This window comes from Saimiri boliviensis, chromosome 6 (assembly GCF_048565385.1).
Source record: "Saimiri boliviensis isolate mSaiBol1 chromosome 6, mSaiBol1.pri, whole genome shotgun sequence".
Taxonomy (NCBI): domain Eukaryota; kingdom Metazoa; phylum Chordata; class Mammalia; order Primates; family Cebidae; genus Saimiri; species Saimiri boliviensis.
In genome coordinates this window covers 96,850,122-96,877,311 of record NC_133454.1, presented here as the reverse complement: position 1 = coordinate 96,877,311, position 27,190 = coordinate 96,850,122, and the positions used below count along the sequence as shown (strand labels likewise).

Below are 27,190 nucleotides of genomic sequence, written 5' to 3'. Positions count from 1 at the left end.
GATCTTGGCTAACCTCATTAGCAAAAGCTGCATAATAGGGTTAGCCGTAGAGGATAGCCATCAGAAACACCAACTAACGTGCATGTTCTAAGGCAGAAATAAGAAATATAAGCTAGCCATATTTCCTTATTTACCATGCCAAATCCATTCACTAATATACATACACACTGTAGTTTCTTTTTCAAATTAATTTTCCTTTCCTTTTCTCTCCTGTTAATCTCCAATTGATGCTGGCAATGTAAGTGAAAATACCCATTCCTTAGACACGGTGGTAGTCTGGGACATGATTTTGGTTCTCCATTCTTCCCATAAGTTTTTTGAGCTGAAGTATAATCCCAGTGCATTTCCTTTTGGCTTGAATGAGCATAAATGAGTACTATAGCTTACAACTAAGAACACTGCCTGATACCTATGGTGCAGTAGAAAGACATTTGGAGTCAAACATAGCTGAACTGGAATCCCAAGCCATTCATTTACTAAACTTGGATAAGTCACTTAACCTCTTTGAGTCTTGGTTTTTAATCTGTACAATGGTAATGAGAGTCCTCACCTCACAAAGATTGTATAGATTAAATTAGTGCAATAAAACTACTGAATAGGTAGTTGGCTTCTAGAAGGTGTTTAATACATTACAGTTGCCTTTATCTATAGAACAACAGTTCTTTACCTTTCAGGATTACTAACACCTTTGAAAATCTAATGAAAATATTGAGTTTCTGATAAAAAAATATAATGTGCATATACATATCCACACAACTTCTGGCTTATCATTTCAAAAGTTTACTAGATCCACTAATGTCCAATAAGGAGCCCAAAACCAAAACCCGATTAATAACGCTTGCTACAGGTGATCACTTATGACTTATACATACTGTATTTTCACTTTGAGTGTTAAATACCTACTTTAATTCAACTCTTCTGCTACTACTGTCAACACTCAATAGCTTTTACTTTTATAAAGAATACTTACAAAAGGTTTTCACATTCATTATATCACAAAAGTCCTGTGAGATCAGTATTATTATCACGTTGTACAGATTAGAAGAAGATTTATTTTATATTTCCTCATTGTAAACAAGCATCATGAGGATATAGACCACACTGTTTTAGTCACCATTGTTTCTTCAACACTTTATACCTTGCCTGGAACATGGTAGGTCCTCAATATGTTTGAAATAAATGGAAACAAATATGTTAAAGGGAGTCTTATTTCTTGAATAAGACTCCATAATTTCATGTTAAATCAGGGTAAAGCTAAAATTCTATTAGACTTTCTCTAGCCAAACAATTTGGTAAGTTGTTTGGTGGATGGATAGGTTGATAGATGGATGAATAAATAAATACCTTATTTCTAAAAAGTTGAACCCTAAATTCAAACAAAAATTTCCATTTCTTTTATTGATTACTGCCCAAAATATAGCAACTTAAAACAACCATTTTATTTTGCTCTCCATATCATGGGTCAAAGCCTTGGGAAAGGCTCAACTAGGTGGTTTATTGCTAAACCATGTGACATCAGTGGAGGGAAACGGGACTGGAAGATCATTTTCATGCTGCATTTTTCATTCACTTCCCTGTGCCTTGGCAGAAACAGCTGGAAAGCTGGTCTAGGCTGAGTTCCTCTCCCTCTTCATTCTGTGTCAGAGTCTTTCCACATTGCCCCTCTAGAAAGGTAGTCAGACTTCTTACACAGCAGCTCACGGCTCCAAAATGAGAAGCAAAACCTTCAGTTCACTTAAGAGCTATGTCTAGAACTGAAGTATCATTTCCACTGTATTTAATAGGTCAAAGTAGTCACAGGCTAACCTGTGACTCGAGGAGTGGAAAAACAGATCCCATTTCTTTATGAGAAGAGTATTAAAGAATGTGCAGTGCAGCCATTGTTAATCTGCTATGGTTTCCTTAACCAAGACAGAAGGTTCATAAACATTGAACTGTGGAGCTGCTCTTGTTGCCATCCTCAGTCAGACTTTCCTCATGGAATAACTTTCATTTCCCAAATATCAGTAAATAATTCTATAAAACCTTAGATTAAAATTAAATGAAGCTTGAATGCATATCTGAATTAATTTCCATGCTTCAGTGAGCATGTCTCAGGGGTAGCATAGGAGTGTCTGTGTTCTAGTTATTTAAGGTAATTCAAACTTCTCCAAATCTGGTGGGATCAAACAACCCAAAAAATTTACTCTACAGTAAAGTGTCATTACAAATCAACCCTGCACTATCCACCTCCTGGGCATGCAAAAAATTTAGCACTGCCACTTTCAGGATATTTTAGCATCTCAACAAGGAGTATGGCTAAGTAAGAGCTAAAATAGCGCAATGATCCCAGAAACCACATAGAAGAAAGAAAATACAAATAGCACAAACAAGCACAGGGCATCTCAGACAATCCCAAAGAGAAATGAAGTTTATTATCAACACTAGTTTCTGGAGGCTGCATATTTTAAGGCATTTTACTTCAGAAGGTTTTGGTCACCCCAACCCTCCCAAATGCAAATCATTTCCGTGGGCACAAAAACTATTTTCTCATTGTGTCATGACCTTAACCTCTACCTGTAACAAGCATAATAAATATTATACATTTATTTTCAATAACCCTGGGCTTTTGCCATCTATTAACTGATCCAGAAAAAAAGTGGTACTGGGAACTGGCTGGTTTTGTCAACTGCAAGTATGCACTTGGATCATTTTGGGCCACAGGGACTTTCAGAAGAAGGGATGCACATACTGAGGAAGAAAATATTCTATAAAAGCAATATCTGCCATAATGTAGGTAGATTTAGAGACAAAGCAGAGAAAAGAAAAAGCAAGATGAGATTGGTGGAAACTATCAGTGTTAATCCCAGAGCAGACAGCTGGGAGAACTGCTTGGTGTGTGATGGGGCATGATGGTCCCGGCCCATACATGGCAATCTCTCATTCCTGAAACATCGACTAGAATGCAAGACCTATAAGAAGTAAGATCTTGATCCTTTGTTCACTCGTGTATCCTAGAAACTTAGAATAATGCCTGGCACATAATGAGCACTCAATAAATATTTGTTAATTCTTACAAACAAAGCTTACGAAGATTGGCTGAAAAGAATTCAAGAGGCTAACTGAAGGCGGCTGTAGTCACCAGAGATCAATTCCTGCAGCAGGATCCCTGCCCGAGGCATAGAGAACAGAACAAAGATACCAAAAAATACTGGGAAAATCTCAGCGTCTATACCCAACAGGTACAGTATAAGAGGGTCTTTATCATGTTAAATGGAGTGACTAGCCAGAGATGAGAAGAGAGAACTCATGCAGAAACCCTATTCTGTGATGAAAGTGGGGATGAGAAAAGAGAGTAGTTAGGAGGCTGCTACAACCCTGTTATCACTTGAACACTCAGATCCCAAACCTGATGAGCAGAAAGGGGCATGGGAACAGAGTGGAGGGGGGCTATGATCCCAGGTGTGATCTGTGACACAAATTCCAAGGTTTACTATACTTAAAGGATAGGAGCTATGTGATGAACGTTACTATTTGCCTCCTTTTTCTCTGGGTTGTCTCAGAATACTGGGCACTATGCCCCAGTCCACTTCAAGAGGTGGGCTTGAATAGAGAAACTGATGTGGCCATCCTAAAGTAAGGCATTCACAGTCTCCCTTCTCCAGAGATATTCTGAATCTGAACAATTTTTCAGCACTACAGTACATAATAGCCATTCTCTAAAGTTTTGAATGCATCAAGAAGAACTGATTTGAAAAATTACCCATGGTAAGTTTTGCATCTGAAGACTCATGATGTAAAACAAGAGAAAAAACAAAATCTCAAAACCAAGGTAGACCAGAAAATAATGAGTTTCAGCCATGGGTTTCTGTGGCACACAAAAAAGAAAAATCCATTAAACTGTGCAAAAAAATGAGGTCAAGGTTCCTGTTTCGTTATTCAGTGTTTTATTACCAGGAGTGCCCGCAGTGATGAATTAGTAACAAATGAAGAAATCTGGTCTTACACATAGAAGATACATCTTAATGCTATCAGAAGCCCTGTTCATTGAGTGGTTTATGGGTAATGGATGTTGTGCTCCCTTTAGGACATCTATTGCTTCCTGGAAATATGTCTGCATGCCTGGTCTCCTGACTCTTTGCCAATCTGTTGTTTCTCTGCTGCCTATCATAACCTCATCTCATGAGAGAATTACATTCAATTGGGCCCCAAATTAAGAAGAGAAACATTAAACAGCCTAGGATGCTTACTTAATCAAGGAAGACAACAACATTAAAGAGAACATATGGTAATACACATACATTAAAAAGAAGTCTAAGAAAATATTCAAACATTAAAGAGGTGAGTGGTGGAATTATGGGTGTTTTTTAAATAATCTCTTTTGTGCTCTTTTTATATTTTCCACAAATAATGTATATTATTTTTATACTCAGAAAACATCATCAAATTTTAATATATATGATCCTATTTTAATTTTTATGGATTGTGTATGTATATGTGTGTAAGTATTCTTGTATTTATATAGAAAATATCTGGAATTGCATACACAAAAATTATAAATAGTGATTCAGTTTGGGGAATGTGATTCAGGGTATGGAAGAAGAAAGGAGATGAAATTTTCCTTTTCTTTAAGTCACCTATGTTTGAATTTGTACTTTACAATAAACATTCATTATTTTATAATAGAAAAGAAAAAATAAATGACTATAAAAATGTTCTAATGTGTCCCATTGTAGTCAGGTCCATGGAAAATTAATCCATTGCTAAAATGAAATGAGTTATTGCTATGACGATGTGTAGTTATTCATATAATGATACATTGTTGTTAGTACACAGGTAACAATACTTTACCTTTGTATGTGTAAGGTTCTTTTTTTCTTTAGCCTAACCTAAAGAAAAGAAACCTGAGGGAGAGTGATAAAATACAATTCTCTATACAAAATGAAGGGCTCATGCCTCACAGACAGCCCTTCCAGAAAACAGGATGAGAAAAACGTGTAAGATCTGCTCCTTGAGGAAGTTAGGGAGCAGCAGAGAAAACTTCACACAGCAGAGGCGAGAGCACCAGTGTGGAAGCTACACACAGAATAACTTTCCCTGGAGGGCTTTAAAAATAGACTGGCACATCTATAAGAGTAGAAATGTGCATTTCTGCTGAAGTCCAAGCATATAGCCTTGGTGACCCCTCAAGGTCCCTGCCAGTCCACTGATGTGAGCTTACACCCGTGACTCAGGCACAAGGGCTCCACCCCACGCTACAGCCTTCGCTCCCCACATTCACTAGCTGCTTTATGTCCAGTGGTTATAGATGCTCCACGCATCCTGCTCTATCTAGAATTCTTGAGTCCAGCTCAATCTGGACAGAGAGTCTAAATGCAATGTCTTGCAAGAGACATGTTATTCAAAAGCACGTTTAAAACATAAGCTCTGCAAAGCCCAAATTAAGGGACATAATATAAAATAACAGGCCAGGCCAGGCATGGTGGCTCAAGCCTATAATCCCAGCACTTTGGGAGCCAAGGCGGGAAGATTGCTTGAGCCCAGGAATTTGAGATCAGCCTGGGCAACATGGCAAAACCTCATCTCTACAAAAAATATAAAATATTAACCAGGTATGGTGGCACATGCCAGTAGTTCTAGCTACTTGAGAGGCTGAAGTGGGAGGATCGCTTGAGCCCAGGAGGTTGAGGCTGCAGTGAGTCACGATCATGCCTCTGCACTTCAGCCTGGGTGGCAGAGCAAGACTCTGTCTCAAAAAAATAGTAAAATATAAATAACTGGTTTATAATCTTCAAAAATGTCAATATGTGAAATCAAGAAAAGACGAGACATATTCCTGTTTAAAGGATACTAAAGGGACACGGAAACTAAATACATTGCACAATCCTAGACTGGATTAAAAAATGTAATAGAAGGCATTATTGAGACAATTAATAAAATTAGAATGTGGCCTGTAGATTAAAGTGTATCAATGTCCAGTTTCCTGAATTTGATGATTATATTGTGTTTACATAGGAGAAAATCTTTCTTCTTAAAAAAGACACGAAAGCATTAAGTAGTAAATACACACACATACACACACAGAGTTGAGACAACTATGACAAAATGTTTAAAATTGGTTAATCTGAAAAAGGGTCTACAGAAGTTCTTTGTACTATTCTTACAAGTTTTCTGTACATTAGAAATTATTTCAAAGTAAAGAGCTTTTAAAAGTAGACATTAATGTTGGTATGCTGATTTATGTGTGTTGCTCCAGGATTCTTGCCTTCTCATCTGTTCCTCATCACTAGGAATAGCATTCATCTTAGCCAGCCTCGGACTCCTGCTTTCCACTTCATCCTCATCTCTGGAGGCATCATAGTTCTGCCCCTCAGCTTGTCTCCCCTGTTTGCCTCTTCCCCTCTTTAACCCCATCCCCACTCAGCATCAGGACTCCAGCCACCTCTTCAGTCCCAGTCCTCATACAGGAAGCCCCACTGAGGCTGTTCACATCTTGACATGACACTGTCTACCTTGCACTGAACAAAGCAAAATAAACAACTCTCTTATATTCACAGGAGTTCAGAAAGCCACCGGAGAAACGGCTTTCTTGCAGTTTATTTCCATGTAAGCTAGGGTGAGAATCTAAACCTAGGACAGGAGATTACTTTGCAAGGGAGAATAGAAACTAATATTTATGAGAGCCACCCTCATGCTAAGTGATTTATGAACATTATCTCACTTAATCTTTGCAACATTTCTTTTTTTTTTTTTTTTTTTTTTTTTTTTTTTTGAGACAGAGTTTCGCTCTTGTTACCCAGGCTGGAGTGCAATGGCGCGATCTTGGCTCACCGCAACCTCCGCCTCCTGGCCTCCTGGGTTCAAGCAGTTCTCCTGCCTCAGCCTCCTGAGTAGCTGGCATTACAGGCACGCGCCGCCATGCCCAGCTAATTTTTTTTTTTGTATTTTTAGTAGAGACGGGGTTTCACCATGTTGACCAGGATGGTCTCGATCTCTTGACCTCGTGATCCACCCGCCTCGGCCTCCCAAAGTGCTGGGATTACAGGCTTGAGTCACCGCGCCCGGCCATCTTTGCAACATTTCTGCAAGGCAGTTTTTATTAACCTTACTGCATAGATGAAAACATGGAGGCTCAAAAATCGTAATTGGCTTGCTCAAATTCATGGCTACTAAAGTGATTAAGCCATTAATCAAACCCATGTCTTTCTGTTTCCAAACCTCAGCAACTTTACTATGTGGCATCCCAATTCTGTGAGCATACAGTTGAATAGTACTATCTGCACTGGCATATAATTAATAATGGCAAATGGATTCTAAACTAATTTATGTAATATATTTTATTAAATTCCAATAAATATAAGCCATGTTGGATTAATCGTTAATACTTTCTATAAAGTTGTAAATAAAATTAAATTTATTTAGAAAAAAATACATGATTTTTGTTGTTAGTACTACTAGTGGGAGTATACAATGATCAATTCCATTTTTAAAGCAACTTGACGTGTGTAGCTATAGCCTCCAAATGTCTATATATTTTAACTCAGAAATACCTGTCTATGACATGAAAAATTGAAATGACATGAAATTGAGTGAAAAAAAGCAAAATGTAAAATTAAATATAAAGAATAACTGTAGCTTTGGAGAAACCTTTAACATTTTAAAAGATTGTGTCTACCTCCTGCATGGAGAATAAATCACAGGGTGGTAGGCCAACCACTTGTAAAACTACTACATTAGTCCAGAGGAACAATGATGAAGGTGGATTGGACTCAAACGTTAGTGTGGGAATCACTAAGAATCTGTCAGATTCTCTACATACTCTGAAGTGGAGAGGACAGGATTTCCTAAAGGATTTGTCACACGTTATAAAAGAAAGAGTGGAGTCAAGGATGCCAGCGTATCTTTTGGCCTAAGCAACTAGAGAGGCCATTTTCTGAGATGAGAACCCTAAGGAGGAGCAGGTTTATGGTGAGAACATCAAAGCTTAGATTTGGAACGTGTTGCATTAGAGGTTCTGGTCAGTTAGACAATCATGCGAGAATGGGAGGAAGCTCTTGGATATAGTACTCAAGTTCAAGGGAGAGATGAGAGTTACGAGTGTAAACTTAGGTACTGTCTACTAGGAGACGGCACTGAAAGCTATCTGACTTGATGATATCACTATGAAGTGTATACAGATAGGGAACAAAAGAGGACCAAATGCTGAACCTGTTCAATTAGTAGTAGGAAGATAGGGAGAACTCAGCAAAGGACACAGAGAAGTAGCAGCTAGGAGGGTGGAATCATGAGAAAAGGCTGTGCCAAGCCAAGGTATGGGATTACAAAGGAAATGATCAGTGACCTCAAAAGATGGCTGCTAGGTTAAGCAGTGATTGATTGTCAAGTGGTGGGACTTGAGTATTTTTTGTTAATTCCACTTTCCTAATAAAAATAAAAACAGCAATTCCCTGGAGTAAGAAAGGCAGGATAGAGAAAGAAAAATGGTGTCAGGGTGGTGGCAATGTTCTATATCTTGAATAGGGTATGGTTTACACAGGTGTGAACACTTTTCAAAATTCATCAAACTTTACACTCACTTATAATCAGTGCATTTCACTGTATGCAAATTATAGCTGAATAAAAATAAAAATAAATTCTATTTTTCACATTTCTGCATTTTCCAATATTACTATAATGAACATTCATTACTTTTATAATAAAAAAACAAACATTTAGGAATGGAGGTTGGATTACTGCATATGTCAAACTTCTTTGAATTGTAAAGGTAAGAATTAGCAGGATATTATGTTTTCCCTCAACCAAAAACCAATGTAAATAATATTTGAATAGTGTATATAATGAAAACTTTGCCATGGATTTCCCAGGAGAAACTCACCTCTGCAAGTGAAAAGCCAATTCTTACAGATAAACCAGGAAACATCCACTTCACAGGTCAAGGTTGGACAGTTCAGGCAATGAGTGATTTTTGCATTTTGCAATACAAAGCAATATAAAGAACACTGAAATCAGCACTGGAAGATAATATCAGAATGTAGCTTTGTGTTCTTGAAAAAGTCAGCTAAATTCTGTGTATAGGTTTCTCCAAAATGGCAATAATATTGTTTATCATATGTCACTCGCAGTCTTGATATAATTCCATGAGCTAATTATCAGGAAAAAAAAAACTATTTAGAAACCATAAAGAGTTTCACAAGTGCAAGGCCTCAGAAATAATTCAATATGAGGGCATAGGCAGTTCCATTTATCTCCTTCACCCTTTAGGAAATGTGCCCTTTGAAGGTAGACATCAAAACCTCCTTCCTTCCTGGAAAAATAGCCCAGAGCAAATTCCCAAATAACTCTAAATCTGAAATATCATCTTGCTATAGTCAGTGCATTTTGGAGTGCAATCAGAAATTTGTAACTTGAGGAACTGTCCAATGACTCTCCAGTCTTCTTTTTCTATACCTCTTCCCCTTTCTCAAACCCATGAGAACAAGAGCCTCATATCTTTCTCAGTTAAGTTAGTTGAAAAGAAAATTTTAATTTATCTAAAAGGCATATCAACTTCCATATGTCCAAAATTGAAATCTCTTCTTCCTACTCCCAACCTGTAAAACCTACTTCTTTTCCTATGTAAAGAGCAATGTGAAACATTTCTATCATCTCCATATGTGATGTTTAAAAGCTAGATGGTAATTCGTATTTTGTAGAATGAAAAACTGGACCAAGAAATCAGAGAAAAGACCAGAATGATCATCTGGGTTGACTGGAAGGGTCCCAATAGCAAGCTAAAATGGCATGAAATTTATCTTAGAAAAATAAATGCCACTGAAGGTTTTCCTTTTTTTTTTTTTTTATAGTAAGTGGTATTTTAGCACGATTAGGTTGGATTTGGCAGGCAAAATGAATACAAATGGAATCAAGTGATAGGAGAGACCCCAAATGAAAATCTAGTGATATGGTTTAGGAAACTGAAGTAAGGTCATAAGGACAGTGAGAACAGAACTGAAATAAGAAAATCAGAAATAGGAAACAGTTGTGAAGAAAATAAAAATACAATTTAGGATGTGATGAGTTTAAGGTGACAGTAGGATCCCAACAGAAACCTCAGGCAGGTACAACTGAAAATTCAAGAGTAGGAAACAGAAGAGAAGTACTAGCGTGGCTTCAAATATAATCACTTTGAAAAGAATATTCCATTCGATGTTGTCATAGAGGGTTTGTGTCTTTGCCTTTCTCAAAAAAGTATGATTATTATTTAATAACATACTTAACCTAATATATCAGAAATACACTCTGGTATGTGAACAATGTTGTTAAAAATTTAGAGATTTTGTATGTTTTTCATACTGTTCAAAAAAAATTTTGGTAATGTACCACATTATCATATAAACCCTGTAATTACAAAAAAAGTAGTATCATCATTAAAAGCCAACCAGAAACACCCCCCGCCAGCTTGTTTCTACAGTCTTCAAAATCCAATGTGAGTTTTATACTTAATAGCACATCTCAGTTTGGGCTAGCCATATTTCAAGTGCTCAATGGCCACCTATAGGTAGTGGCTATGGACTGGACAGTGAAATTCTTGATGGAACATTTCCTCCCCTCACTGTTTAGCATTAATGGCAGAGGGCTGGAAGGAAAAGAAAAATTGATTATCAAGACAGAAGATTTTTCAACAAGGCATGTAAAAGTATGTTTGTATGTGTACCTATGTGTGTGTTTGCATTTACGTGTGCATGTATAATGACATTTATCAACCTTTCATTGTGTTCCAGGCAATGAATTGAGTACTTTAGACAGATAAGCATCTGAAATAGTTGAAATAAGTCTATAGAGTAAGTGCTATAAATATTATTCCCATTTTATAAATTTAAAAATAGTCTCAATAAGGTTAATCAGCTTTTTCTAATTATGCAGCAATTAGGTGACTTTGAGAAACATACCCAGACTTTTTAAACAAAGCAAGTCTGAATCCAGAATCTTTGCATTTAATTTATATAAAGATGTATGAGATTTATTTTACATTTTTTTCTGACAAAAATTCCACTCAGTATTTTTTTCTTTTGTGGCAAAAAGTTAAATGCTATCGATATGACTAATTAATAATTCATGGTAAGCAATTTTTATATTATTAAATAACATTCAAAGTAATAATTGTAATTATTGTGCATTTGATATCATATAGATGTACAACCATTTACTTAACCATTTCTCCTCGAGGTCTTAGTTCCCTCCATATTTAGTAACACAAATATCTTTTTCACTGGTTTAATTGGGCATGCAAAAAGATACAATAAAATATAGTTGAAAACAACATTGATTATTTCCCCAGTCATGGCTTTCTCTGGGGACCACCAATACAGCCATACTCCCTCCTGCCTGACACCAATTGCCACAGTCAGGGTCTTAGCCCAGGTAGCTAAGAGACTTGGCAAAAGCCTCTGTGTCTACCCAACACAGGCACAGCTAACAAATAAAAAGCCCTAGGAGCAGCCCTGAAGACAGTTAAGCCAACTAAATGCCAAAATTGATGCCAAATCAGAACATTCTCTTGTATCTGTCAACTCCACAGGTGAGCAATGAACCTACATGCTCTGCTAACATGTGGCAAGTTTCCAGACCCAAGGCATCTCCTCCAATTGAGAACCAATTAGGCTGAAAGTACTTAACAATTAAAAGCCTCCTCTCAGTATGTCCACAGTCCTATAAAATTCCAACAGATAATTGCAGTAGGAGTAAAAGACATCAAACTTAACAAGGCTTATAAAACACATCTCCAGTGACTCAAAGCTATGTGATGTTAGTAGGATTATTTAGAACTCACAGAGTACCTTTTTTTCTCCACCCTCCATTGATCCCACCCACAGGGATAATGAGGGAAGACAAATATAGAACTCTAAGTGAAACTGCACCATCAAGTCCAAGTTTAGGTACATGATAAGACATAATACTCAATAGATGAAATTTGGTTATTCTAAATTTCATGGACTGCTTGATTTGGAAACAGAATTTTCTTGAGATCTCATGGACCACATTGTTCCATGGTAACCCCTTCTTTTCTGCTGTCTTCATCCTGGGTACATGCTCAGCATAGTGAGCATTTATTATTCTTTTGCTAGCAGGAAGGTTAGTGGAAAGATTCTCAGAAATATATAACACACAATGGGCACCCTCCTGGGATTTTTCTAGGAAAGAAGTAGCCTTAACAAAATTGTCAACCTCTACACGTATCCTAGTCCCTTTAGGGCTTCAATTGTTCCCTCTATGGATTCTAAAATTGTTACAAGTTATGGCAAAAGAGAAAATGCTCATCTAAGACTGAACAAAAATCCAGAGATCTTTAGCAAAAGGTAACAACTACTTTTCTTACTCCGCTGGGTCTTATGAGACATCCATCACAGCACTTACAGCACTCTTTTTTTTTTTTTTGCAATCTTCAAACACACACACACACAGACACACACACACACACACACACAGACACACACACACACACACACACACACACACACACACACAATTAATGTTTTTTAAAGTGTGGTCTGGCCAGGAATGGTGGCTCATACCTATAATCCCAGTACTTTGGGAAGCTGAGGTGGGCAGATCACCCGATATCAGGAGTTTGAGACTAGCCTGGCCAACATGGTGAAACACCGTCTCTACTAAAATACAAAAATTAGCCGGGCATGGCGGCATGTGCCTGTAATCCCTCAGAAAGCTGAGGCAGGAGAATGCTTGAACCTGGGAGGCAGAGGTTACAGTGAGCTGAGTTCGTGCCACTGCACTCCAGCCTGGGTGACAGAGCAAGACTCCTTCTCCAAAAATAAAAATTTAAAAATTTTAGAAGTGTGATCTATGGACCACCAATATCAGAATCTTGGGACTGAGGTGGCTGATAAAATTCAGTTGCCTGGGACTCAGCCCCAGGTCAAGTGAACTTGAATGTTCAGAGGATGGGAAGTGGGATTCAGTCAGATGATTAAAGTCTGACAACCACTTCAATGAACCCTAAATCTCTCAAGCACAGGGAATATGTCCCAGCAAGAAATAAAATATTTGGGACCAAAGTAAGGCTTTTATGATCTACCAGATAACCCCATGTAGGACACAGACACTGGTCGTTTCTGCCTAGAAGGACAAGCCCAGTCCTACGTGGCCTGAAAAGACTCCAACAGCCCATATCCCTTGTTATAAACTCTGAAATAGTTCACTTTATAAACGAAGCTCCTGGAGAGAATAGTGCACAATTTCTCTTTCTCACTACCTGGGAAAAGGTCTTTGAGCAAGAATGAAAACAAGGATAATAATAGAATTGAGTTCCTGGGCTGTTCTAAGGAATTACCATTAAAATCAATCATGAAATAATTTTCTAACATAAAGTGTAACTTCTTAAAATAGGAATAAGTCTGGATTTGTTTTTCCCCTACTTTGTTTATTAATTCATTTAGTTATTTGGTGATTCAATTTTTATTCAGTAAGTATTTATTGAGCACCTACCATGTACCAGGCACTGAACTAACAGCTAAGGATAAACAGAATAGATAAAGTCCCTGCCTTTGTTTGGTAGAAATTCAGTTCATTTATTTATGCATTCATTCATTTATTCATTCAAGAAATGTAACTAAACACACCATTTGGAAGAAACTGGGCTGGGCATTGTGAAGAATGTTTAGACAAATGACATGTAAACCGTATCCTTAAGCAGTTTTCACTCTAACTGGGGTGTCAGAGACCCAGCTGGAAATGATTTATTCTAGTATTAGGCAAAAAAAAAAAAAAATGACTAAGTACAAGATGAGATTGCTTCTGACTCAGGTTGACTGAAAAGGAAAGATTTAAGCAAAGCTATAAATTGAGGCAAATGTTGACATTCAGGTATGAAAAGAGCATTCATCTGCTGAAATCACAAGGGCAAAAGCAAGTATGCCCATGTAGTATTTGAGAAAGTAAAACAAGATGAGTGCTGTATATGGTGTGTTTAAAAACTGGGGAGAAAAACATCTGACCAATTGAAGGATACCTGGCTAAAAATTTGGTCTATGTTGCATCCTGATATGTGCATCTTCCTTTTCCATTTATTTATTCAATTATTTATGCAAAATATATATTAAGCACCTAATATTTGTCAGGCATAATACTAAGTGAGTGTATTAGGGTTCTCTAGAGGGACAGAACTAATAGGATATATGTATATATGAAAGAGAGTTTATTAAGGAGAATCAACTCCCACGATCACAAGGTGAACTCCCAGGATAGGCCATCTGCAAGATGAGGCAAGGAAACCAGCAGTGGCTCAGTCTGAGTCCCCAAAACTGAAAAGTAGGGAAGCTGATAGTGTAGCCCTCAGTCTGTGCTAAAGCCCTGAAAGCCCCTGGCAAACCACTGGTTTAAGTCTAGGAGTCCAAAAGCTGAAGAATTTGGAGTCTGATGTTAAAGGGCAGGAAGCATCCAGCATGGGAGAAAGATGGACTAGAAGACGCTGTAAGTCAGCTTCACCCCATTTCTTCCGCCTGCTTTATTCTAACCATGCTGGCAGCTGATTAGATGGTGCCCACCCACATTGAGGGTGGGTCGGCCTCTCTCAGTTCACTGACACAAATGTTAATCTTTTTGGCAGTACCCCCACAGATACACCCAGGAACAATACTTTCTATCATTCAATCCAATCAAGTTGACACTCAGTATTAACCATCTCACTGAGCACGTATAAAAGAGATCTCTGATCTCTATCCTTGAAAACCTAGGAAACAAGAGAGAAATAGTGAGCGCATGGCATATGTGCTACCTTTGCTATCTCCCTTGCCCATGGCCAAAATCACGAATTAACAGAGGAGCCTTTTCAGCTGAGCCTATATACAGCCTTGCAACATTTAAAAGCAGTATTCTGTGCAAGTATTTCCAAAAAAAAAAAAAAAAAAGAATTCAATGTTAGACATATAGGGAGGAGGGTTGAAATTTTCCAACCAAGGAGACCCTGGATTAGCCAGGTGCCAGTGGATCTGCCAGCTGACCACAGAAACATGAACACTGATGCATTTAGCTTAGCTCAGATCTGCAAAATCTTCTATAAATCCATAGACTTTTAAGAAATAATATACAGTTGTTATTTTAAGCCACTAAGTTTTGGAGTGGTTTATGATGCACAATAGCAAATTGATAAAGAACTTGGTATTGCACTTCTGTTCTAACTAAAACTTAAAAGATGTGACATTGGCTTTGGGTCAGAGTAGCTGGCAGAAGCTAGAATAATGGTGAGGAAGCTGTTAAAGGAGACTGGAGAAATGGTGAACCTGACCTTCTTCACAAAACTGGAAAAAAACACCTTAAACTTCATATGGAACCAAAAAATAGCCCACAAAGCCAAGACAATCCTAACAAAAAGAACAAAGCTGGAGGCATCATGCTACCTGACTTCAAACTATACTACAGGGCTACAGTAATCAAAACAGCATGGTACTGGTACCAAAACAGAGATATAGACCAATGGAACAGAACAGAGACCTTGAAAGTAACGTCACACATCTATAACCATCTGATCTTTGACAAACCTGGCAAAAAAAAGTAATAGGGAAAGGATTCCCTGTTTAACAAATGATGTTGAGAACACTGGCAGTCAGGTGCAGACAGCTGAAACTGACCCCTTCCTTAGACCTTACACTAAAATTAACTCAAGATGGATTAAAGACTTAAACATAAGACCTATCCCATAAAAACCCTAGAAGAAAACGTAGGCAATACCATTCAGGACATAGGCATAGGAAAGGAATTCACGACTAAAACATCAAAAGCAATGGCAACAAAAGCCAAAATAGACAAATGGGATCTAATTAAACTTAAGAGCTTCTGTACAGCAAAAGAAACTATTGTTAGAGTGAACTGGCAACCAACAGAATGGGAAAAAATTTTGCAAGCTACCCATCTGAAAAGGGCTAATATCCAGAATCTACAAATAACTAAAACAGATTTACAAGAAAAAAACAAACAACCCCATTCAAAAGTGGGCAAAGGATATGAACAGGCACTTTTCAAAAGAAGACATATATGAGGCCAACAAATATATGAAAAAACGCTCATCATCACTGGTCATTAGAGCAAAAAAAAAAAAAAAACACATTGAGATGCCATCTTATGCCAGATCACCATTCTTAGAATGGTGATCATTAAAAAATCTGGAGACAGATGCTGGAAAGGTTGTGGAGAAAAAGAAATGCTTTTACACTGTTGGTGGGAGTGTAAATTAGTTAAACCATTGTGGAAGACAGTGTGGTGATTCCTCAAGGACCTAGAAATAGAAATTCCATTTGACCCAGCAATTCCATTACTGGGTATATACCTAAAGGATTATAAATTTTTCTGTTATAAAGACACATGTACACATATGTTCATTGTGGCACTGTTTACAATAGCAAAGACAGGGAACCAACACAAATGCCCATCAATGACAGACTGGACAAGGAAAATGTGGCACATATACACAATGGAATATTAAGCAGTCATAAAAAACGATGAGTTCATGTCCTTTATAGGGACATGGATGAATCTGGAAACCATCATTCTTAGCAAACTGACACAAGAACAGAACATCAAACATCACATGTTCTCACTCATAGCCAGGTGTTGAACAATGAGAACACATGGACACAGGGAGGGGAGCTTCACACACTGGGGTCTGTTGTGGGGGTGAGGGGAGGGACAGCAGAGAGTGGGGGATTGGAGAGGGATTACATGGGGAGAAATGCCACATATAGCTGAAGTGGGTATGGAGCAGCAAATCACATTGCCATGTATGTCTATGCAACAATCCTGCATGATCTGCACATGTACCCCAGAACCTAAAGTACAAAAAAAAAAAAAAAAATTCAGGAAAAGCCTAATAGAACTTCTCTACTATTCAAAAGAGCTTAGAAGAATATTAAGTTGTGAGTTTTTAATTTTTTTTTTTTTTTTGAGATGGAGTTTCGCTCTTGTTACCCAGGCTGGAGTGCAATGGCGTGATCTAGGCTCACCCCAACCTCCGCCTCCTGGGTTCAGGCAATTCTCCTGCCTCAGCCTCCTCAGGTCTCCTGAGTAGCTGGGATTACAGGCACGGGCCACCATGCCCAGCTAATTTTTTGTATTTTTAGTAGAGACGGGGTTTCACCATGTTGACCAGGATGGTCTCGATCTCTAGACCTCGTGATCCACCCGCCTTGGCCTCCCAAAGTGCTGGGATTACAGGCGTGAGCCATCGTGCCCGGCAAGTTGTGAGATTTATCTCATGGAGTAGAATCCAACCATATTCATGGGAATTCACAATGTTTTAATTCAGCTAGATTGGCAAATTTTGCCAGCCCAGAGGAAGAAAGAATTGTGACTCTATAGAGGTGTCTCACACTTGTAGAAAGACATCTTTGCCCCTAATTTTCTATATGCTGGAAGCAGGAATATTTCCAACATTCTCTTCTGAAGTGGGAAAGAAAAATGGAAGAGATGTTCCAAGAACCATAGAGAACAATAAACTGAGGAGTCTTCCCAGAGAGCAGAACAAATCAAAGAACATTTCCCATCTCCAGAGTAGGGTAAATGGGAAACATCTGCCCGGAAAGAGTTCAGAGTTTCCATGAACCAGTTACTGCTGTGTATTTTCTATTCCTTCCCTTTCTAAATAAGAATACTTACATAGGTTATTCTACCCTCATTTCATCACTCTATGTTGAGTATGTTTAGAGCAAATGCTTTTTTTCTACTACGTAACTTTTTGAATCAAGAGGAGCATGTAATGAACTTGATATAGATTACAATGTCCTGGACTTCAAGCAGGATGCTGCAACTTGAGATTTTGGAGGGTCCTGGGATGTGAGGAGTATATTTCACATGGGGCAGCATGTTATAATGGTGCCCAGAAGGCAGACTATGGTAGATTGAGTGGATTAGGGGACCCAGGTTTTCATAACTGCTATATCTTTCCCTTTTGGTACCACTGTCACACTCTACCTGTAAGCTTAACCAGGGGACTTGTTTTGATGAGTGAGAAAAACTTGACAACAGCAGAGGCTTGAAAATTTGCTCGTGATTTCTGCCTTCCCTCTTTGATTCCTGCCCCTGCCTGCTGAAGAGACACATAGAAGAGAGACAAGTTGTTCTAGCTGAACCTATACTAGATTCAACCATCCCCCGTCAACTTGCCAGCTGACTGCAGATGCCCAAGCTGGAAAAATGAGCTGAGTCCATCCTAGATTATAAGAATCTTTCAGCCAGCCAGTACCTACAAGAAATAATGACCACTAAGGTTATGTTACACAGCAAGAGCAAACTGATACAGACAGCATGTGTGATGAAATCCATTTACTATGTCAGTAGTAAAGTTCCTTTTAAAGAAGTTTGAGGCAAATTTGAAAGATACTCCCTCATTAATAGATTCATCTTTTTAGTGCTAGTCATAAAATCTCAGCTAGATAGACATCTCTATATTTACAAACAGATAAAAAGAATAGCAGAGAGGCAATTACCAATATGAGAATTCAAGTCAATGTCTGAATCATTGAAAACAGCCTTAGTCAGAAATGTGATTATGCCATCTGCCTTAGTCCATTCTCACACTGATAATAAAGACATAACTGGGGCCAGGTGTGGTGGTTCACACCTGTAATCCCAGCACTTTGTGGGGGCTGAGGCAGGTGGATCATGAGGTCAAGAGGTCAAGACCATCCTGGCCAACATGGTGAAATCCTGTCTCTACTAGAAATACAAAAATTAACTAGGCATGTTGGTGCACACCTGTAGTCCCAGCTACTCGAGAGTTTGAGGCAGAAGAATTGCATGAACCTAGACTCAGAGGTTGCACTGAGCCGAGATCGTGCCACTGCACTCCAGCCTAGTGACAGAGCAAGACTCCATCTCAAAGAAAAAGAAAAAAAAAGCATAACTAAGACTAGTAATTTATAAAGGAAGGAAGTTTAATTGACTCACAGTTCAGCATGTCTGGGCAGGCCTCAGGAAACTTACAGTCATGGTGGAAGAGGAAGCAAGCATGTCCTTCTTCATGTGATGGCAGGAAGGAGAAGAATGAAAGCCAAGCAAAGGGGGAAACCCCTTATAAAACCATCAGCTCTTGTGAGAATTTATTCACTGTCACAAGAACAGGATGGGAAAAACTGCTCCCATGACTCAATTATCTCTACCTAGCCCCTCCCCATGATGTGGAGATTATGGAAACTATAATTCAAGATGAGATTTGGTGGGGACACAACCAAAGTATATCACCATCATAGACCAGTTCAGCCTCTTGAATGCAGAATGATGCCAAGGAGACCATCCTTTACTTAGGAAGGAGTCTACTTTAATTACATTTAGTCATTTGATAATGTCTCAGTTAAAAAACTATACTTTAGATGAATGGAGGGTTTCTCAGTGGTATGGAAAAAGAGAGGATTGATCTATGAGATGTATCAAGGACAATCCAACTAGTTATAGGGACTAGTTGCAGAAGGATAAATGCAAAAAAGGAGGCATCAAAGGTCATCACAACTTAGTCATTAATCTACTTAAAAACCTTCAATAGCTCCATGGATATTTATGTGATGTCTTTACTAAAATCTAAACTCCATGAAGAACCAAATAATTAAAAATCATCATCATCACTATAATGAAAGCTAACATTTATTGACTATGTATGCATGTTACATGTCAGGCAGTGCACTAAGAAATTTGCCTTCCTTGTCTTGTTTACTTTTTACTATATCCTTGGAAAATAGGAATTGATATTATTCCCATTTGACACATGAGAAACTAGAGTCTAGGGAACTTGAAGTGGCTTGCCCATGGTCAGCCAGCTAAAACACAATGGAGTCGAGTCAGGGTTCAGAGGACTTCCTCTGTCTTGAAAGCATTTATTCCTAAACATTATCCTATTCTTCCTCTCTTAATGGTATACCTGCTAGCTCCCCAATGCCAGCTCGGGTTTGTCATGGTGTATACAATACATATTTGTTGAGTTAATGAATGAAGAAGTGAGAAGAAAGAAAACAAATAAAAGGGTAAAATGACAACAAATGAGTAAGAGAATAATAGTACCAAAAAACCCTGAAAGAAGTACAGCAAAGAGAAGGCAAGAAAACTTTGAATTTTATTATGCCAATAACAGAATGACAATTCCTCCATGTGTTCAGGAAGAAATTAGGAAGATGACATTTACGAAAGAAATTAAGTGAACATAGGTTTTTGGCACATTTGATGTAAAAGAAAATGTGTTACCTATACAGATAAGAATGACCTTTGTATATCTGGAGGCAAAAGGCAAAAGACAAAAAAAAATTGCAGAAAGAAAGAGGTCACCAAAATGAACCAGTGCTTTGGGAGTTTGCTGCTAAGAAAAAATGCTTCACTAGGTTATGGTCAAGCAAGTCCATGCTGTAAAGCATTCTTTCCAGGGCACAACTGCTTCCATATTACCGCCCCTAATTAACAAGAACAGCTGAGAATTCATTGATTATGTCCCTACATGTACTATTAACTCTGCCAGACCCTTGAAAATGGAATTCATAATTTAAGCTTCATGGAAACACTCTGAGTTCAATATTATTATTTCCATTTTACAGGTGAAGTTGAGTGAGAGAAAGATCCTTCTGCTAGAAATGGTGGAGAGGTACAAACTTAGATCTGTCTAACATTAAAACTCTTGCTCATTTTTCTATATCAGGCAAACAGAACTGCCAGACCACTGACTGTGAAAGAGAGAATTCACCCCTCTTGCATTCAGTGGACAATACTGAAGAAGAAACTTCTCTTTCTTCTAATACATTTTTTCAAGAAGAGAAAAAAATAATAAACATGAATGCTCATTTTCAATCATGTGTATGTAAATAGACTCAGTTGAATGATTACAGCAATAATTATTGATTCCTTTACTTAATCTCTTAAAAAGAAAGATATATACCCAACTTTCATTGAGCTACCATAATATCATGAAGACAATATAAAACAGTTAAAACAGCAGCAAGTTGCCCTTTCTTTTCCATCTTGGTATCTTTATTCTTTTCCATCCTCAATAACTATCTATAACATTTTTGTCCATGTCAGAATATAGGTTTGACTAAGAATTTGATCAGCCCCATTATAATGACTTGCATGGCACACAAGGTATTCTCCATGAGATAGAGTCCATGTCACAGAAGATTTTGCAGTGGAAAGTTAGAGTCTTTTCATCACCTTAGTTACATACTCTGGTGTTACTGGAAGGATTCGTCCATTCCTAATAGGGTCTGGGAGAGTTAAGAATCCTATGATGGGTACCAGGTGGAGACACAGTTTGCTTGTTGTCCAATTAGCTGTTAGTCTGCCTCTTTCCTGGAGTGTCAGTATAGATTCCACCAAACAAAAGCATTATCTTTCCCCTGTCTAATTCCTGTTTACTCTTTAAAGTTTTAGAAGCAGGTACTTTTTTTTTTTAACCAATATTTCAAGGTACTTCTGACTTTCAATCTTTAATTGTCATCTAAGGACATGTGTTATCTCCCCCAAGACATTGTCATTTCTTGTAAGCAGAGAAGCCCTAAACAGGAGTTTGGGTGATGGTAAAATAAAACTGAGAAGAGAGACCCAGACTGAGAAACTTATTACACAAAATAGGGTAGGATAAGTAACAGGAGGCTGACCCAGCTATACTCTAGATGAGTCATCAGAGCTTGGTAACCATACAGGAGAGAGATAGCAGTCCAGTCAGAGAGGCAGTATAATAGGGGGTTAAGTCAGGCAGGGAGACCACGGAGATGAACCTTCCAGATAAAGGTAATATGAATATGTGGTCAGCACCAGAGAACTAGCATGGCTCCAGCAGGGTCTGGGCTTTTGGAATAAGACTCCAGTCTTCAGATTGTAGGAAGGGGATCTGCTGGCAACAGATGCAGGCTCCAGGAGTATGAGAGTCCTGGAAAAGAAATAAAGACAGGAGAGAACAAGACAGAAATGCTAGAAGTGATTTAAGCTTAGGAGTTTGGACAAGTTGGACTAGGTCATGGAAAATATGCCATATCAGTAGTCAGAATGATGGTTTTTAGCCCCTATGCCAGATTTAGAGCAAAGTGTCTCCCAGAGTACATGTTAGTGTTAGTTCTCAGCTTGTCTCAGGGAGCCATTTATGAGGTTTAGAGAAATTAAGCCAGTCCCTGAAATGACTTGTAGATTACATATTTTTCAATTCCACCATGGGTTTACATCTAGAGCTCTATATGAAGAAGACAATTATCACATAGAACTAAGTGTATTATATGTGCTAAACACTAGTCTACGTGCTTGACATGAGTTATCTCATTTAACGACATCCTAAGATTGTACATACAATCATCCACCAAGTAACATTTTGGTCGACAATAGACCACAGATGACAGTGGTCCCAAAATACCATAATATTGTATGTGTACTGTACCTTTTCTATTTCTAGCTATGTGTAGATACAAGGATACTTACAATTGTGTTATAATTGCTTACAGTATTCAGTACAGTAACCTGCTATATAGGTTTATGGCTTAGGAGCAACAGGCTATAGTATATAGCCTGAGTGTGTAGTAGGCTATACCACCTAGGTTTGTGTTAGTACACTCTATAATGTTTATACAAAGATGAGATTACCTAATGACACATTTCTAGAAATGTATCCCTGTTATTAAACAATTAATAATAGTACTATTATTACTACTTAATAGAAAGAAAGCCAAGGCCCAAACAGATGAAATAAATTGCCCAAAAGCTGAAAACACTCCCTCTGAAAACCAGCACAAGACAAGGATGCCCTCTCTTACCAATCCTATTCAATGTCATATTGAAAGTTTAGCCAGGGCAATCAGACAAGAGAAAGAAATAAATGTATTGGAATAGGAAGAGAGGAAGTCAAACTATCTTTGTTTGCAGATGACATGATCATATATCTAGAAAATCCCATCATCTCAACCCAAAAGCTTCTTAAGCCAGTAAACAACTTCACTAAAGTCTCAGGATATAAAAAATCTGGAGGCAACAGATGTTGGAGAGGATGTGGAGAAATAGGAACACTTTTACACTGTTGGTGGGAGTGTAAATTAGTTCAACCATTGTGGAAGATGGTGTGGTGATTCCTCAAGGACCTCAAAATAGAAATTCCATTTGACACAGCAATCCCATTACTGGGTATATATGCAAAGGATTGTAAATCCTTCTATTATAAGGACATATGCACACATATGTTCACTGTGGCACTGTTTACAACAGCAAAGACTTAGAACCAACACAAATGCCCATCAATAATAGACTGGACAAGGAAAATGTGGCACATATACACCATGGAATACTATGCAGCCATAAAAAACGATGAGTTCATGTGCTTTGCAGGGACATGAATGAATCTGGAAACCATCATTCTCAGTAAACTGATACAAGAACAGAAAACCAAACACCACATGTTCCAGGACATGAATGAATCTGGAAACCATCATTCTCAGCAAACTGATACAAAAACAGAAAACCAAACACCACATGTTCTCATTCACAGCAGGGTGTTGAACAATGAGAACACATAGACACAGGGAGGGGAGCATATACACTGAGGTCTGTTGGTGGGGGCTAAGGGAGGAACAGCATGGGGTGGGGATGTTGGGGAGGGATACCATGGGGAAAAATGCTAGATATAAGTGAAGGGGGGGATGGAGACAGCAAACCACATTGCCATGTGTGTACCTATGCGACAATCCTGCATGATCTGCACATGTACCCCAGAACCTAAAGTACAATAAAAAAAAAATTCTAAAAAACAAAAGAAAAGAAAATCAGTGTGCAAAAATCGCTAGCATTCCTATATGCAAACCGAAAGCCAAATCATAAATGAACTCCCATTCACAATTGCTACAAAAAAGAATAAAATATCTAGGAATATAGCTAACAAGGGAAGGGAAGTACCTCTCAAGAAGAACTACAAACCACTGCTCAGAGAAATCAGAGAGGATAGGAACAAATGGAAAAACATTCCATGCTCATGGATAAGAAGAATCAATATTGTTACAATGCTTATAGTGCCCAAAGTGATTTATAGATTCAATGCTGTTCCCATGAAACAGCCATTGAAATTCTTCAGAGAATTAGAAAAAAACCTATTTAAAAATTCTTATGGAACCAAGAAAGAGCCCAGATAGCCAAGACAATCCTAAGCAAAAAGTACCAAGCTGGAGGCATCACACTACCTGATTTCAAACTACAAGGCTACAGTAACCAGACAGCATGGTATTGGTTCAAGAACAAACACATAGACCAATGGAACAGAATAGAGAATCCAGAAATAACACCACACACCTATAACCATCTGATTTTTGACAATCTGACAAAGCAAACAATGGGAAAATAATTCCCTATTAAATAAATGGTGCTGGAAGAACTGGCTGGCCACATGAAGAAAACTGAAATTGGACTACTTCCTTATACCATATACAAATGTCAACTCAAGATGGATTAAAGACTTAAATGTGAAACTGAAAACTATAAAAGCCCTGGAAGAAAATCTAGGCAATACCATCCAGGACATAGGCATTGGTCAAAGACTTCATGACGAGAACGTCTAAAGCAATTGCAACAAAAGCAAAAACTGAAAAATGGGATCTAATTAAAGAGCTTCTGCTCAGTTAAAAAAAAAAAAAAGAAAAAAAAAGTATCGTCAGAGTGGACAGAATGGAAAAAAAAAATTTGCAATGTATCCATCTGACACAGGTCCAATATCCAGCATCTACAAGGAACTTAAACACATTTACAAGAAAAAAAAAAATAAACAATGCCATTAAAAAGTGGGGAAAGGACATGAACAGACACTTCTCAACAGAGGACATACATGTGGCCAATCAGCATATGAATAAAAGCTCAATATTGATCATTAGAGAAATGCAAATCAAAACCACAATGAGATACCATCTTATGCCAATCAGACTGGCTATTACTAAAAAGTCACAAAAACAGATGCTGGCAAAGTTATAGAGAAAAAAGAATGCTTTTACACTGTCAATAGAAATATAAATTAGTTCAACCATTATGGAAGACAGTGTGGCGATTCTTCAAAGACATAGAGGCAGAAATACCATTCAACCCAGCAATCACATTACTGGATATATACTGAAAGGAATATGAATCATTCTATTATAAAGATACATGCAGCATTATTCACAATAGCAAAGACATAGAATCAAACTAAACACCCATCAATGATAGACTGAATAAAGAAAATGTGGTACATATATACCATGGAATACTAGGCAACCATAAGAAGGAACAAGATCATGTTCTTTGCAGGGATATGGATGGAGCTGGAAGCCATTATCCTCAGCAAACTAACACAGAGACAGAAAACCAAATACCTCGTGTTCTCACTTATAAGTGGGAGCTGAACTATGAGAACACATGGAAATGTTAGGGGGAATAACACACACTGGGGCCTGTCAGAGGGCAGGTGGGGAGGAGGGAGAACATCCGGAAGAATAGCGAGTGCTGGGCTGGATACCTAGGTGATGGGGTGATCTGTGCAGTAAACCACCATGGCACACATTTACCTGTGTAACAAAGCTGCACATCCTGCACATGCACCCCTGAACTTAAAATTTAAAAAAACAAATAAATTGCCCAAAGTCATGCATTGAGCAGATAGTGAAGCTGGAATACAGATTAAAATCGCTACTCAACAAAAGCCAATCTTTAAGATATATTGCCAATGTTAGTCATACAATTTTACACAACAAATATCTGCTGAAGTCTTATGTGGCAGACTCTGTGCTAGCCATTAGTGTCTCGACAACAAAAAATATATATAGGTACTGTCTATGCTTTTAAGGAGTTTAAAGTATAAGGCACATACAGATGCATTAAAGGTAGAAATACTTACTACAGAGCTGTGATGGGAGGCTAGAGGGTGCTAGGCACAGGAACTAATACTCCACGAAGGTGAGGCCTCTTAGGTGAAGTGATGAATGATTAGAGGTCAAGGGATGGAGAGGAAGGGGAAAGAACAACTTGCTCAAAGCTCCAAAGGCAAAAAGAAGCATAATTCTTTCAAGCTAGTGAAAGATACTCTGCATGACAGGATTGTACAGTATATAAAAGGATGAGAGAAATCAAACAAGAGATGTCACTAGAGAAGTGGACAGAGGCCTGATTCTGATTATGCGGGCCAAGGGAGGTGACATTCAGGAGTCTGGATTCACCTTGAGGGAAAAACTAGGAAAGTATTTAAAGAGGACAGTAACAGGATCAGATGTGTATTTTGGAAAAATTACTTTGACTTCTGTGTGGAAAGAATAAATAAAAGAATGGGTGAATAGATGGAGGGATGGATTGATGGACAGAAAACCAATTCTTGCTCTTACTACTTTGTGAAACAGATTTAAGTAGGTTTGATTGTTCCTACAGCCCATCTGCCTCTCAGTATTCTGATAGGAACTAGAGCACAGAAGATATCACCAGGGAGGCCTTAAGTCTACCAGCAGGAAAATGATCTTATTAAAAACAATGAGTGGTTTTCACTTAACAGTGGGTTATTTCCATGCTCTATATGGACTCTTATGCTCCCATCCCAGCAAGAAACTTGCTACAGTTCCAACAAGTCATCGGCAACCAATCACTGCTATTACAGTAACTGTAAAATATGTTTTCTGCATTTCCCACATCCCTGTAGTGGTACTACAGGTTGTAGCTCAATGCAGAGAAAAAGGAGCACAGAGAAGGTCTGGAATGTCTGATGTCATACCAGCCATGCACAAAGTTTTGGCCTTATGTGATGAATCATACCTTCCACATTTGTCATTGGAAAAACTGAAAGAGGGCACATCTCTTCTGTGTGTAGCCTAATGGTTTTCTCCCAACACTAAACAAGCCCATTTAAAGCACAGGTTGGCAGGGGTCACCTTCCTCACCATCACACATGTTCTAACAATCCAGGTGCTCCTAGAATATAAAAGTTCTGTGACAAGAACCAAACAGCTTTGAAGAGCCTATGCTAATGCTTTTCCAAAGGGATTATGTGTAGACAACTCTAATTGTTGCATTGAATCTGTGCCCTTCTTTGCTTCCCTCCTCCCTGCCTTTGTCTTTTTTATGAACTTGCCTTCTCTACCCTTTTACCTCAGGTTATTCTCCATGCAGAAAACTCAGTGGGAGAGAGGGGCCTGTAATAGTGACTCACCTTAAGCACCAGCAGACAAAGCAAAAGGTGGTGATTTTAGATCTGTTTTGCAAGAACATGTGCAGC

The 27,190-nt window shown here is 38.2% G+C and overlaps 1 protein-coding gene across 3 annotated transcripts in view; it reads right to left on the bottom strand.

Annotated features, from left to right (window-relative positions):
* Positions 1-27,190, bottom strand: part of METTL15 (methyltransferase 15, mitochondrial 12S rRNA N4-cytidine) — a 400,694-nt gene that overhangs the window by 102,409 nt on the left and 271,095 nt on the right. For 2 of the 3 annotated variants that reach the window (XR_012518126.1, XR_012518124.1), the window contains exon 11: positions 1-27,190. This exon is cut by the window's left edge and continues 9,238 nt beyond it. The gene's annotated coding sequence lies outside the window, so the exon portion shown is untranslated. The other variant, XR_012518125.1, reaches the window with a different exon arrangement.